This window comes from Bufo bufo, chromosome 6 (genome assembly GCF_905171765.1).
Source record: "Bufo bufo chromosome 6, aBufBuf1.1, whole genome shotgun sequence".
Taxonomy (NCBI): domain Eukaryota; kingdom Metazoa; phylum Chordata; class Amphibia; order Anura; family Bufonidae; genus Bufo; species Bufo bufo.
Window position 1 is genome coordinate 176,607,776 of NC_053394.1, and position 13,549 is coordinate 176,621,324.

At 45.1% G+C, this 13,549-nt stretch overlaps 1 protein-coding gene across 1 annotated transcript in view; it reads right to left on the reverse strand.

Moving 5' to 3' along the window:
* LOC121003397 (gastrula zinc finger protein XlCGF57.1-like) overlaps window positions 1-13,264 on the reverse strand; it is a 51,033-nt gene extending 37,769 nt beyond the window's left edge. Inside the window, exon 1 of the mRNA XM_040435231.1 lies at window positions 13,211-13,264. The gene's annotated coding sequence lies outside the window, so the exon portion shown is untranslated. The remainder of the gene's footprint in view (window positions 1-13,210) is intronic.
* Window positions 13,265-13,549: the final 285 nt, after the last annotated feature.

The window sequence follows — 13,549 nt, forward strand, 5'->3', positions numbered from 1 at the left end:
GCCAGCGGCGATCGTTCGCTGGCAGGCTGGAGATGTGATTTTTTTAACCCCTAACAGGTATATTAGACGCTGTTTTGATCACCCCCCTGTAAGGCTGCATTCAGACGTCCGTATGATTTTTACGGATCCACTGATACATGGATCGGATCCGCAAAACACATACGGACGTCTGAATGGAGCCTTACAGGGGAGTGATCAATGACGGGGGTGATCACCCCATATAGACTCCCTGATCACCCCGTCATTGATCACCCCCCTGTAAGGCTGCATTCAGATGTCCGTATGTTTTTTACGGATCCACGGATACATGGATCGGATCCGCAAAACACATACAGACCTCTGAATGGAGCCTTACAGGGGGATGATCACCCCATATATACTCCCTGACCACCCCCCTGTCATTGATCACCCCCTTGTAAGGCTCCATTCAGACGTCCGTATGATTTTTACGGATCCACGGATACATGGATCGGATCCGCAAAACACATACGGACATCTGAATGGAGCCTTATAGGGGGGTGATCAATGACAGGGGGGTGATCACCCCATATAGACTCCCTGATCACCCCCCTGTCATTGATTACCCCCCTGTCATTGATCACCCCCCTGTCATTGATCACCCCCCTGTAAGGCTGCATTCAGATGTCCGTATGTTTTTTACGGATCCACGGATACATGGATCGGATCCGCAAAACACATACGGACATCTGAATGGAGACTTATAGGGGGGTGATCAATGACAGGGGGGTGATCACCCCATATAGACTCCCTGATCACCCCCCTGTCATTGATCACCCCCCTGTCATTGATCACCCCCCTGTAAGGCTCCATTCAGACATTTTTTTGGCCCAAGTTAGCGGAAATTTTTTTTTTTTTCTTACATAGTCTCATATTCCACTAACTTGTGTCAAAAAATAAAATCTCACATGAACTCACCATACCCCTCACGGAATCCAAATGTGTAAAAATTTTTAGACATTTATATTCCAGACTTCTTCTCACGCTTTAGGGCCCCTAGAATGCCAGGGCAGTATAAATACCCCACATGTGACCCCATTTCGGAAAGAAGACACCCCAAGGTATTCGCTGAGGGGCATATTGAGTCCATGAAAGATTGAAATTTTTGTCCCAAGTTAGCGGAAAGGGAGACTTTGTGAGAAAAAAAAAAATCAATTTCCGCTAACTTGTGCCAAAAAATAAAAATTTCTATGAACTCGCCATGCCCCTCATTGAATACCTTGGGGTGTCTTCTTTCCAAAATGGGGTCACATGTGGGGTATTTATACTGCCCTGGCATTTTAGGGGCCCTAAAGCGTGAGAAGAAGTCTGGGATCCAAATGTCTAAAAATGCCCTCATAAAAGGAATGTGGGCCCCTTTGCGCATCTAGGCTGCAAAAAAGTGTCACATCTGGTATCGCCGTACTCAGGAGAAGTTGGGCAATGTGTTTTGGGGTGTCATTTTACATATACCCATGCTGGGTGAGATAAATATCTTGGTCAAATGCCAACTTTGTATAAAAAATGGGAAAAGTTCTCTTTTGCCGAGATATTTATCTCACCCAGCATGGGTATATGTAAAAAGACACCCCAAAACACATTGCCCAACTTCTCCTGAATACGGCGATACCACATGTGTGACACTTTTTTGCAGCCTAGGTGGGCAAAGGGGCCCACATTCCAAAGAGCACCTTTCGGATTTCACAGGTCATTTACCTACTTACCACACATTAGGGCCCCTAGAATGCCAGGGCAGTATAACTACCCCACAAGTGACCCCATTTTGGAAAGAAGACACCCAAAGGTATTCCGTGAGGGGCATGGCGAGTTCCTAGAATTTTTTATTTTTTGTCACTAGTTAGCGGAAAATGATGATTTTTTATTTATTTATTTTTTCTTACAAAGTCTCATATTCCACTAACTTGTGACAAAAAATAAAAACTTCCATGAACTCACTATGCCCATCACGAAATACCTGGGGGTGTCTTCTTTCCAAAATTGGGTCACTTGTGGGGTAGTTATACTGCCCTGGCATTTTAGGGGCCCGAATGCGTGAGAAGTGGTTTGAAATCAAAATCTGTAAAAAATGGCCGGTGAAATCTGAAAGGTGCTCTTTGGAATGTGGGCCCCTTTGCCCACCTAAGCTGCAAAAAAGTGTCACACATATGGTATCCCCGTACTCAGGAGAAGTTGGGCAATGTGTTTTGGGGTGTCATTTTACATATACCCATGCTGGGTGAGATAAATATCTTGGTCAAATGCCAACTTTTGCCGAGATATTTATCTCACCCAGCATGGGTATATGTAAAATGACACCCCAAAACACATTCCCCAACTTCTCCTGAGTACGGAGATACCACATGTGTGACACTTTTTTGCAGCCTAGGTGGGCAAAGGGGCCCACATTCCAAAGAGCACCTTTCGGATTTCACCGGCCATTTTTTACAGATTTTGATTTCAAACTACTTAGCAAGCATTTGGGCCCCTAAAATGCCAGGGCAGTATAACTACCCCACAAGTGACCCCATTTTGGAAAGAAGACACCCCCAGTTATTTCATGATGGGCATAGTGAGTTCATGGAAGTTTTTATTTTTTGTCACAAGTTAGTGGAATATGAGACTTTGTAAGAAAAAAAATAAAAAATAAAAATCATCATTTTCCGCTAACTTGTGACAAAAAATAAAAAGTTCTATGAACTCACTATGCCCATCAGCGAATACCTTAGGCTGTCTACTTTCCGAAATGGGGTCATTTAAACAAAACATAAAGTACATAAAATAGCGGCTTTCGCCGACGACACGTTGTTTGCCATTACCAACCCAAAAAGATCCTTACCCAATTTGATCAAAGAATTTGAAAAATTCCAGACGGTGTCCAACTTTAAAATAAATCTTAATAAATCTGAATTATATAATGTGACCTTAAGTACACAAATTTGGGAAGATAATAAGCAAATCACCCCAATCAAAATAGCAAACAAGTCCTTCAAATACCTCGGGATCAATGTATGTAAAGAATCGACAGACCTATACAATATTAATTTTGTGCCATTACTAAAGGAGATTAGTAAATTGCTTAAAGGGGTTATCCGACTTAAATAAATCTATTCTAATTGCATTTATTGTAGACCAGTGAAAGATTCTTAAAATCACTTTCATTACCTATCTATCAATGTTTGGCCAGTTCAGTTCAGGGTCATGTTACACCTGACGTCAGTAAGCCTGCTCTGCTGGTGACGTTTCGTTTACAAGCTTCTCTCTGCTTGAGGGAGTGTCCAGGCTCTGTAAACGAAACGTCAGAGCCTCTGGTGCCCTCCCCCCTCCCCCCTCCAGCTCTCCTCACACTGCCCGGCTCTGCTCTGCTGATGTTTCGTTTACAGCCGTCTCCCTGCTTGAGGGAGTGTCCAGGCTCTGTAAACGAGACGTCAGAGCCTCTGGTGCCCTCCCCCCTCCAGCTCTCCTCACACTGCCCGGCTCTGCTGCTGATGTCTCGTTTACAAGCTTCTCTCTGCTTGAGGGAGTGTCCAGGCTCTGTAAACGAGACGTCAGAGCCTCTGGTGCCCTCCCCCCTCCCCCCTCCAGCTCTCCTCACACTGCCCGGCTCTGCTCTGCTGATGTTTCGTTTACAGCCGTCTCCCTGCTTGAGGGAGTGTCCAGGCTGTGTAAACGAGACGTCAGAGCCTCTGGTGCCCTCCCCCCTCCAGCTCTCCTCACACTGCCCGGCTCTGCTGCTGATGTCTCGTTTACAAGCTTCTCTCTGCTTGAGGGAGTGTCCAGGCTCTGTAAACGAGACGTCAGAGCCTCTGGTGCCCTCCCCCCTCCAGCTCTTGTCACTGCCTCGGCTCTGCTATGCGATCACTCATGTGCAGTATATACCAAGGTGATCTCTTCTCCAGCAGCACAGGGTAAGTTTGTCCCTCCTGCATTCACTGGGGATAGAGGTGGCAGTTTGTAAATGTTCCCCTCTGCATCTGGGGATCATTATTACAGCCCTGGTCCCCCCCCCCACACTAGTACACATTCAACACCCCCTGGGAAATATAAATAAATTATTGGCCATCATCATTATTATGATCATCATCATCATTATTCAGCTATATAAAATCCTTATCTGCCACCAATATATGGATTTATCTAAGCAATATCCATATTGAATATATATTTGAATAATATTTTTAGATACAGATAATGCTAATGATATTTTCACACTAGCGGCAGGACGTATCCGACAGGCTGTTCACCCTGTCGGATCCGCCCTGCCGCTATTTGACGGTGCCGCTGGACGGATCCGTTATTGCAATTCATTTCTAGACGGATCCGGACCTGGATCCGTCTACAAATACTGTCACTTGTCACACTGATCGGCGGATCCAGCGTTGCAAAACAACTGAAGGACGGATCCGCCCTTCCGGTCTGCGCATGCGCAGAACATGAAAAATGTGAAAAAGACTGACAGAGGGATCCGTCCATCCACATGACAAGCGGATAGACGGATCCGTCCTTCCGGTCTACGCATGCACAGAACATGAAAACTGTGAAAAAGACAAAGAGGGATCCGTCCATCCGCATGACAAGCGGATAGACGGATCCGTTATTGCAATGCATTTCTAGATGGATCCGCACCTGGATCCGTCTACAAATGCTGTCACTTGTCACACTGATCGGCGCATCCAGCAGGCACGCAGCTCCGACGACGGAGCTGCCTTGCGGATCCGGCGTTGCAAAACAACTGAAGGACGGATCCGCCCTTCCGGTCTGCGCATGCGCAGAACATGAAAAATGTGAAAAAGACTGACAGAGGGATCCGTCCATCCACATGGCAAGCGGATAGACGGATCCGTTATTGCAATGCATTTCTAGACGGATCCGCACCTGGATCCGTCTACAAATGCTGTCAGTTGTCACACTGATTGGCGGATCCGGCGGGCAGCTCCGACGATGGAACTGCCTGCCAGATCACACTAATGCTAGTGTGAAAGTACCATAAAAAGTCGAAAATCCAGGACTTTTAGTCAAGTGGCCGCTCGCTGTGCACTGCCGTGCTGCGCCATAGCTCCACCACCGTCCCCTTTATAGTCAATGGGGACAGAGCGGCAGTCCAGCGGCACGGCAAAATAGCGGCTGGCCGGATCCGACAGGGTGAACAGCCTGTTGGATCGATCCTGCCTCTAGTGTGAAAGTAGCCTTAGGCTCCATTCACACATCCGCAAATGGGTCCGCATTCGTTCTGCAATTTTGCGGAACGGGTGCGGACCCATTCATTTTCTATGGTGACGGAATTTGGAATTAGTGCAAATACGTCCTCCTTGATATACTGTAATAACAGAAAGAACATTTTTAGACTAGAAACAAAACCAAACATGAAAGAAATGTATGAAAAATAACATAACTTACACTGTGCAGCTGCAATGTGACAGGAAGATCTTCTGCCCTGTGTGTGTATTCATTTATTTTTATGCAAAGTGCAGAGCAGGGGGAGGGGAAGGTCAGATTGTTCACGCCCAGAAATATTCATGAGGCAGAGCTCAGGCTTTGTTGTTATACGCCCCCTCAGCATGTACTGCAGCATGTAAACAAAGCAATGACAGGACCATGAAAAGGTGGACATATGGGTTTTAACTTGATGAAATCAAGCTTAACCAAATTATATGTATATCCTGATGGATTTTAAGTGTTTTTTTTATTTTTTTATTAACTCGGATAACCCCTTTAAGGATTGGAATTCCCTCTGGCTTTCAATCTTTGGCAGGATAAATCTAATTAAAATGATTGTCCTCCCTAAAATCTTATATCTATTCCAAACACTACCAATAGAAATACCCCCGACTTTCTTTAGACAAATGAAACAATACATCCTAAAATTTATATGGCAGAATAAGCAAAGCAGAATTCATTACAAAACCCTAACCAGGTCAGGAAAAAATGGCGGCACTGGCCTACCTGACCTGGAAAACTACTACAAGGCTTCCGTACTCGCCAGGATCATAGAATGGAGCAAAGCCATATCCGATAAAAATTGGATTGATGTAGAGCAGGAATGCACTGACATTAACTTTTACTCACTATTGTGGAAAACGTCTAATTATGCTAAAAAAAATTAAAAAATTAAAAACATGCTTACGAGATTAATGCTAGGAAAATGGCATAACATAAACAGATCACATAACCTGGTACCGAGTGGCGACTTAAGTCTACCAGTAGCTAGTCTCATCCCACATATTTGGACAAAAATACTTAAAACACTGCAAAGCGATAGAATGAATAGACATACAGAATTAAAAAACCTATATAGGGGCGACACCTTACTATCGTTTACAAAAATTAGAAATACCCATGGACTACAGAACCTGACACCTAAACAATATGACTTGCTACTTAAAAATATCACACAGTGGAGATCTAAACCTAAAAAGGAATGTACCGACAACACTATCACCACACTACTCCATACACCCAATACGCCTCAACACATACTGTCCAAATTATACAAGGTACTTAATGACACTAACTCACCCCCCCTCTATATCGAAAAATGGAACAAGGAATTCCAATATCGTTTAAACGATAGCCAAAGCGATTAAATCCATATATCAGACCTCAAGCTCATATACCATGCAATTTAAAATCAACGCGAGATGGTACAAAACTCCATTGACCATGCATAGGATAAATAGTGCAATCAGCGATAGATGCTGGAGATGCCATACTGAATTAGGCACTTATTCACACATCTGGTACACATGCACGAAAATCACCCCATTCTGGTGCTCACTATGTAAGATTATGGGCGAAATACTTAATACGAAGGTTATACTTTCAGAGAAACTTGTCCTTTTTAACATCTATGATGTCTCTCAAGCGGACTTTAAATCAACTCTTACAAATATTTTCCTAAACGCCGCGAAAGCACTCATACCCAGGATATGGCTCCAGGAGGACCCACCCACTATATCGGAGTGGAAAGCAGAATTATACAAAATTCTGAACTTTGAGAGAGGTAAATGGACTGTCCTACACAATGTTGACAAATACGAAGAAATATGGCGTAAATGGATATACCATCTTTCAACATTTAACGATGACTCTGAAATTTGTCTAGAATGATTTATCCTTGTTGAGTTCAAATGTTATTCTTGGCTTATAGATACACAAATATTATATGCTCATGTTTGAGATATTCAAGATATTAATGTTTCTCTCTTTTTGTTTTCTCCCTTTCATTTCCTCCTTCCTACCCTCACTTCCCCTCTTACCCTACCCTCCTTACCGATACCCTTTCCCATACCCAACCTTTTACTTTATAGTTCTACCTTATAAAATTTTTGGGTTTATGTAACATTCTATGCTACCATACAACTGTGGAAGTGTAACCTGATCTTTACTTCTTTATTATGTAATGGTTGGAGTGAACTAACTCTGTCGCATGTATGTTTCATACACTTTCATCATGAATGGGTCATGATTCAGTGCGGGTGCAATGCGTTCAATTCACACATCGCATCCGTGCGGAATACTCGCCCATGTGAAAGGGGCCTAAATCAGTCGGGGCGGGACGCATTTGGAATTTCCAAAATGAATTTCTCCGCTTGGAAATTCCGTAGTGTGCATTGACAGGTAGTTGTCTCCATGTATCCTGCACCCCAAAATCAGAGAACATTCCTAGTCCTGGGCCTATAGTTGGTGAGGAGGAGGAAAGCTGTTGTGTCTTTAGTTCAAAAATTCTATTTCCATTATTCTCTAGGGTTATTCCACTTCCCATTATACCCTTTGAATCCCCTTCCATCTCCACTTTATTATTTGCCACTGAACTTGGAGATTATGTCTGCTAAAGATTTATTTAATATGTTGAATGGTTCACACTCCAAATCACATTTTACTTCCCATTATACTGTATGGGCATTCCATTCTGTCATTCACATGTTATTCCATAGAAAACAGCTTTAATCCCAGATAGTTTTAAATTTACAATGTGCTACTCTACCCAGGGAACACTTGCGGTAAAGGTTAATTTCCTACATAACACAGATTTACCTGCAAATGAGCTCATAGTTTACTTCCCATTATAGTCTATGGGCATTTCATTATGTCACTCACCTTTGCATTCTATAGAAAACAGTTATAATCCAAGGTAATTTTCATTTTACAATATGCTACTTTACCCAAGGAACACTTGCGGTAAAGGTTAATGTCCTACATAACACAGATTTACCTGCAAATGAGCTCATATTTTCCTTCCCATTATAGTCTATAGGCTTTCCATTGTGTCATTCCCCTTGTCATTTCATAGAAACCAATGATAATCCCACTTAATCTCAATTTTAAATAATCCCACTGAACTTGAAGAGTATGTCTGCTAAAGATTTATTTGATATGTTGAATGGTTCAGACATCAAGTCACATTTTACTTCCCATTATAGTCTATAGGCATAATATTGCTAAATAACACAGATTAACCTACAAATAAAATCATATTTTACTTCCCATTATAGTCTATGGGCATTCTATTATTTCAATTGTAAAAGATATTACTATACACAGGGAAGATCTGTGGTAAAGCATAAGTGGTAGGCAATTAAGAGTGCCGTGTTTGTGTGAGGGGAGGCGGGGCTTTAATTATTTAAACCTGGCTCTCCTGCCCCTACTTGTCGGTTCGAACACTTTTGAATCGGCTCGTGGGTTGGCTATCTGTGCCAGAGAAGTCGCGTGTCTCATTGGTAGTTCGTGCGGTCGGCTGCGTCAGGCTCATCGCTGCGGAGAATACGTAGGCCGGGTGGCTGCACACCCGTCTCGTTATGTATGTCATGTTATGCTGCCGGGCGTGCCCGCCGGTCCCCAGCCGCACCTGTGACTGCCCGCACTTCCGATCCGCTCCAGGCACCCCGCTCCCACATGCAGCGTCCCCCAGGCTAAATGGTACAACAGCCTCCTCGGTCACCCCTCACCTGTGGCTCCGCTGCGGCGAGTCACACTCCTGCTCTCATACCATCGCGCGCAGCGCATCAGTCACGCCGGCCATCGGCTCCACAGTGCGACTCACTGGCCTTCGGCGCTCCAGCAGGTCCTGGTCTGAGAGAGGGCGACACCTACAGGCCATGCTGGTACTGCAGTTCAGGTGCTGGGCTCCTTGCTCAGCACCAGTGGCTAGGCACTAAGGCAGGCGTCAGAAAAAAAAAAAAAGGGTTTTAAGTATTAAATAAAAAGAGGGTTCAATGAAGGGGGATTGCCACTTCACCTTGCGCACGCAGCCTGGCCGCCCATAAGCCCACACGGTACGTCGGGAGTCAGTGGGTCAGTTTCGGGCGCAGCCGCGACAAACCGGTGGTTAGCTAGGGAGCGGTTGCGTGGGTGAAGGGTCACTCAGCCGGGGTTCGCTCACTCACATGTCTGTCCTTGTTTATTCAGGTCCACAGGTGGTTGGCTACTTTGCGATACGGTGGGGTTTGTTGCTGTCATGGCCGCCAGGTGAGTCAGGTGTGGGGCGCATGCGTGGGCCAACCCCCTCTTTTACTCCTGCGTGGGCTTGGGGGACTGGGTATGGTGGCCTATCAATGCCCAGGCCACTGGCGCATGTCTTGCAGGGTGGCGCCTACAGTTGTGGCCTTTGGTGGGAAGTTAAAAAAATATATATAAATAAATAAATAATAATAATAATTATATAGATAGAAATTTTGCTTTGCCAGGTCTGTCACGACTACAGACTCGTTATAAAGCCCTGCCACGACTGCAGGCATCAGTCTGTCACGACTACAGACCCGCTCTAAAGCCCTGCCACGACTGCAGGCATCAGTCTGTCACGACTACAGACTCGTTATAAAGTCCTGCCATGACTGCAGGCATCAGTCTGTCACGACTACAGACCCGTTATAAAGCCCTGCCACGACTGCAGGCATCAGTCTGTCACGACTACAGACTCGTTATAAAGTCCTGCCACGACTGCAGGCATCAGTCTGTCACGACTACAGATCCGTTATAAAGCCCTGCCACGACTGCAGGCATCAGTCTGTCACGACTACAGACCCGCTATAAAGCCCTGCTACGACTGCAGGCACAAATCTGTTACGACTACAGACTCATTATAAAGGCCGGCCACAACTGCAGGCAGTAGTCTGTCACGACTACAGACTCGTGAGAAAGCCCTGCCACGACTGCAGGCATTAGTCTCATGTCAACAGACTCGTGAGGTAATACTACCACGTCTACAGGCGATGGTCCGTTACCGCTACTCTCGATGTAGGGTCCCCTCACGACTACAGGGGCTAGTCCTCCGTGTTAGTTTTACACATACGACTCTGCCATTAGAGTCTCTCACGCATGGCTTCTCCGTTTTAGGTTTACACATATGACTCCGCCATTAGAATCTCTCACGCATGGCTTCCCCGTTTTAGGTTTACACATATGACTCCGCCATTAGAGTCTCTCACGCATGGCTTCTCCGTTTTAGATTACACATATGACTCCGCCATTAGAGTCTCTCACGCATGGCTTCTCCGTTTTAGGTTTACACATATGTCTCCGCCATTAGAGTCTCTCACGCATGGCTTCTCCGTGTTAGTTTTACACATACGACTCTGCCATTAGAGTCTCTCACGCATGGCTTCCCCGTTTTAGGTTTACACATATGACTCCGCCATTAGAATCTCTCACGCATGGCTTCTCCGTTTTAGGTTACACATATGACTCCGCCATTAGAGTCTCTCACGCATGGCTTCTCCGTTTTAGGTTTACACAGATGACTCCGCCATTAGTCTCTCACGCATGGCTTCTCCGTTTTAGTTACACATATGTCTCCGCTATCTGAGTCTCTCACGCAGAGCTTCTCAGTTTTAGTTTTACACATATGACTCCGCCATTAGTCTCTCGCGCATGGCTTCTCCGCTTTAGGTTTACACAGATGACTCCGCCATTAGAGTCTCTCACGCATGGAGGAAAAAAAAAAAAAGAAAAAAGATTCCTCACCAGGCCCAGCTGCGCTGGGACTAGTCTCTCATCTCACCATAGCTAAGAGACTGATGGTCAATTCCTTGGCCAGTAATACTCTGAGGGCTTACAAGACAGCTTGGCGCCTGTTTCAGAGATATGAGAACACCTATCACTCAGCTATTGGGCCTATCACTCACCTATTGGGCTTCGTCAGGGTTTTGCCACTCTCAATTAAACCTGTCCCATAGCACTGTTAACTATACCTGGCAGGTATTCAGCACCATTGGTACATCCTACATCCGGACCTACCGTCACTCTTCTCCGCCCACCCGATCAAAGCGGCGTTGAAGGGTTTGCGCAAGATGTCTGTTGTGAAACGACATGTGCGTCAGCCATTTACCGGTAGCTTGTTCAGGCCGTGACAGACAAACTGCAGGGTAAACCGTTCGGGCCGCAGGTTAGCGCTCTGGTAGAAACAGCCTGGTACCTGGCCTTCCATGGATTCCTCAGGTCAGGCGAACTCATGGGCACCAATACGCTGGCTGGGTGCTTGCGGAAAGGTCAGCTCATCCGGCGCGGGTCCATCTATGTCCTCACCTTGGCCTCGTCCAAGACGTCACGGCCGGGGGCAATCGGTGGCGGTCAGATACTTTCCCACGGACAGCAGAATGGGTCCGGTGCAGGCCTTGGAGGCTTGGCTGCGTAGTATTTAGTCCAAGCCGGCATGTTCTCCCGTACTCGAACTAGGCAATGCCCGGCTAACCACCGCGGCTTTTCTTAGGTACATTCGGGTTTAGTTGACAGGTTCAGGGGTCGGTCCTCTGTGGATCACAGGACATTCCTTGCGCATGGGCGCGGAAGCTGCGGCGTCCATGCATAAGGTGCCAGTACATGTCATCAAACGGTTGGGTCGTCGCAGTTCCGCGTGTTCCAGGCGTTATATCCCGGATCCTTAATACGAAATGTCACTGGCTTTCGAGTTTTGGTTTTGTAGTTTCTGTTATCAAAGTCTTTCCAAACTCCTATGCATGGTTCTTTTGGCCCCTTTAGGCTACCCTTCGATAAGCAGTTCCGGCATAACTCTGCTGCTTCTAGGTAGGAGGGGGTGTATAGGCTTAGGTAGGGGACCCTCTCATCATGAGCCGATCCGAGCACAAGTGGTAGGCAATTAAGAGTGCCGTGTTTGTGTGAGGGGAGGCGGGGCTTTAATTATTTAAACCTGGCTCTTCTGCCCCCACTTGTCGGTTCGAACACTTTCGACCCACCCAGAAGCCCTCCCTTCTTCTCAGGACTCATCATTGGTGTGGCCCCCTTTAGGCTACCCTTCGATAAGCAGTTCCGGCATAACTCTGCTGCTTCTAGGTAGGAGGGGGAGTATAGGCTTAGGTAGGGGACCCTCTCATCATGAGCCGATCCGAGCACATATTTTTTTCAGATTTGCCTACAAATTATCTGATACTTTACTTCCCATTATACTCTATGGGCATTCCGTTTGGCTTCATTATAGTCTATGGGCATTCTTGGTGTCATTCACACTAGTCATTCCATAGAAAATAATGATAATCCCACCTAATCTCAATTTAGATCAATTCTACTGTGCTTGGAGAGTATGCCTGCTAAAGATTTATTTGATGCGTCATATGGTTCTCGACTCCATGGCCCATCTTTCTTCCCAGTATACTCTATGGGCATTCCATTGTGCTATTCACCTGTCATTCCATAGAAAACATGAAAAATCCAAAGTTATTTAAATTGTAAAAGATGTTACTATACATGGGGAAGATCTGTGGTAAAGGATATGTTGATATTTTTTTTCAGATTTCCCTACAAATTTTCTGATACTTTGCTTCCCATTATACTCTATGGGCATTCAGTTTGGCTTCATTATAGTCTATGGGCATTCTCTTCCCCTGTCAAAGTCTATGGGCATTCCATTCTGTCATTCCTTTTAGTATGCCCCCAAATTACTGTATATTTTCAAACCTTATACTAGTTTAATTCTATATCTACATGCTACAATACTACAGATATGGTTCAGCTGTTTCTTGGTGGCACTGGCAGTATTCTTTTTTAAAGGGGTAGTCCGATAAGCCTTCACTTTTTCACACGACAGTACACTGTATATAATAAACGCACACACACGTATTACATAGCTATAATACAACCCAGTACTATATAAACAAACTATATACACATTGTATATCTTCTATATCTGTAGACACACAGATATAGAATATACTAACATTATGTAAATACCTGACACACAATAAAAATGAGTACAAGTCACACTTACCCTGACCACTAAGATATATACAGATGTTACATCTCTGGTGCTGCAGGACCTATGATGATGTCACAGTCATGTGATCAGTTACATCTATGGCTTGGTAGTAGAGTACAGGACCTTTGATGAGGTCATAATCATGTGATTAGCCAAAGGCGGAGTCAGGAACAGGTTTTTAAAGGGAACCTGTCACCGGGATTTTGGGTATAGAGCTGAGGACATGGTTTGCTAGATGGCCGCTAACACATCCGCAATATCCAGTCCACATAGCTGTGTGTGCTTTTATTGTGTATAAAAACCGATTTGATACATATGCAAATTAACCTGAGATAAGTCAAAGCTTGAAAA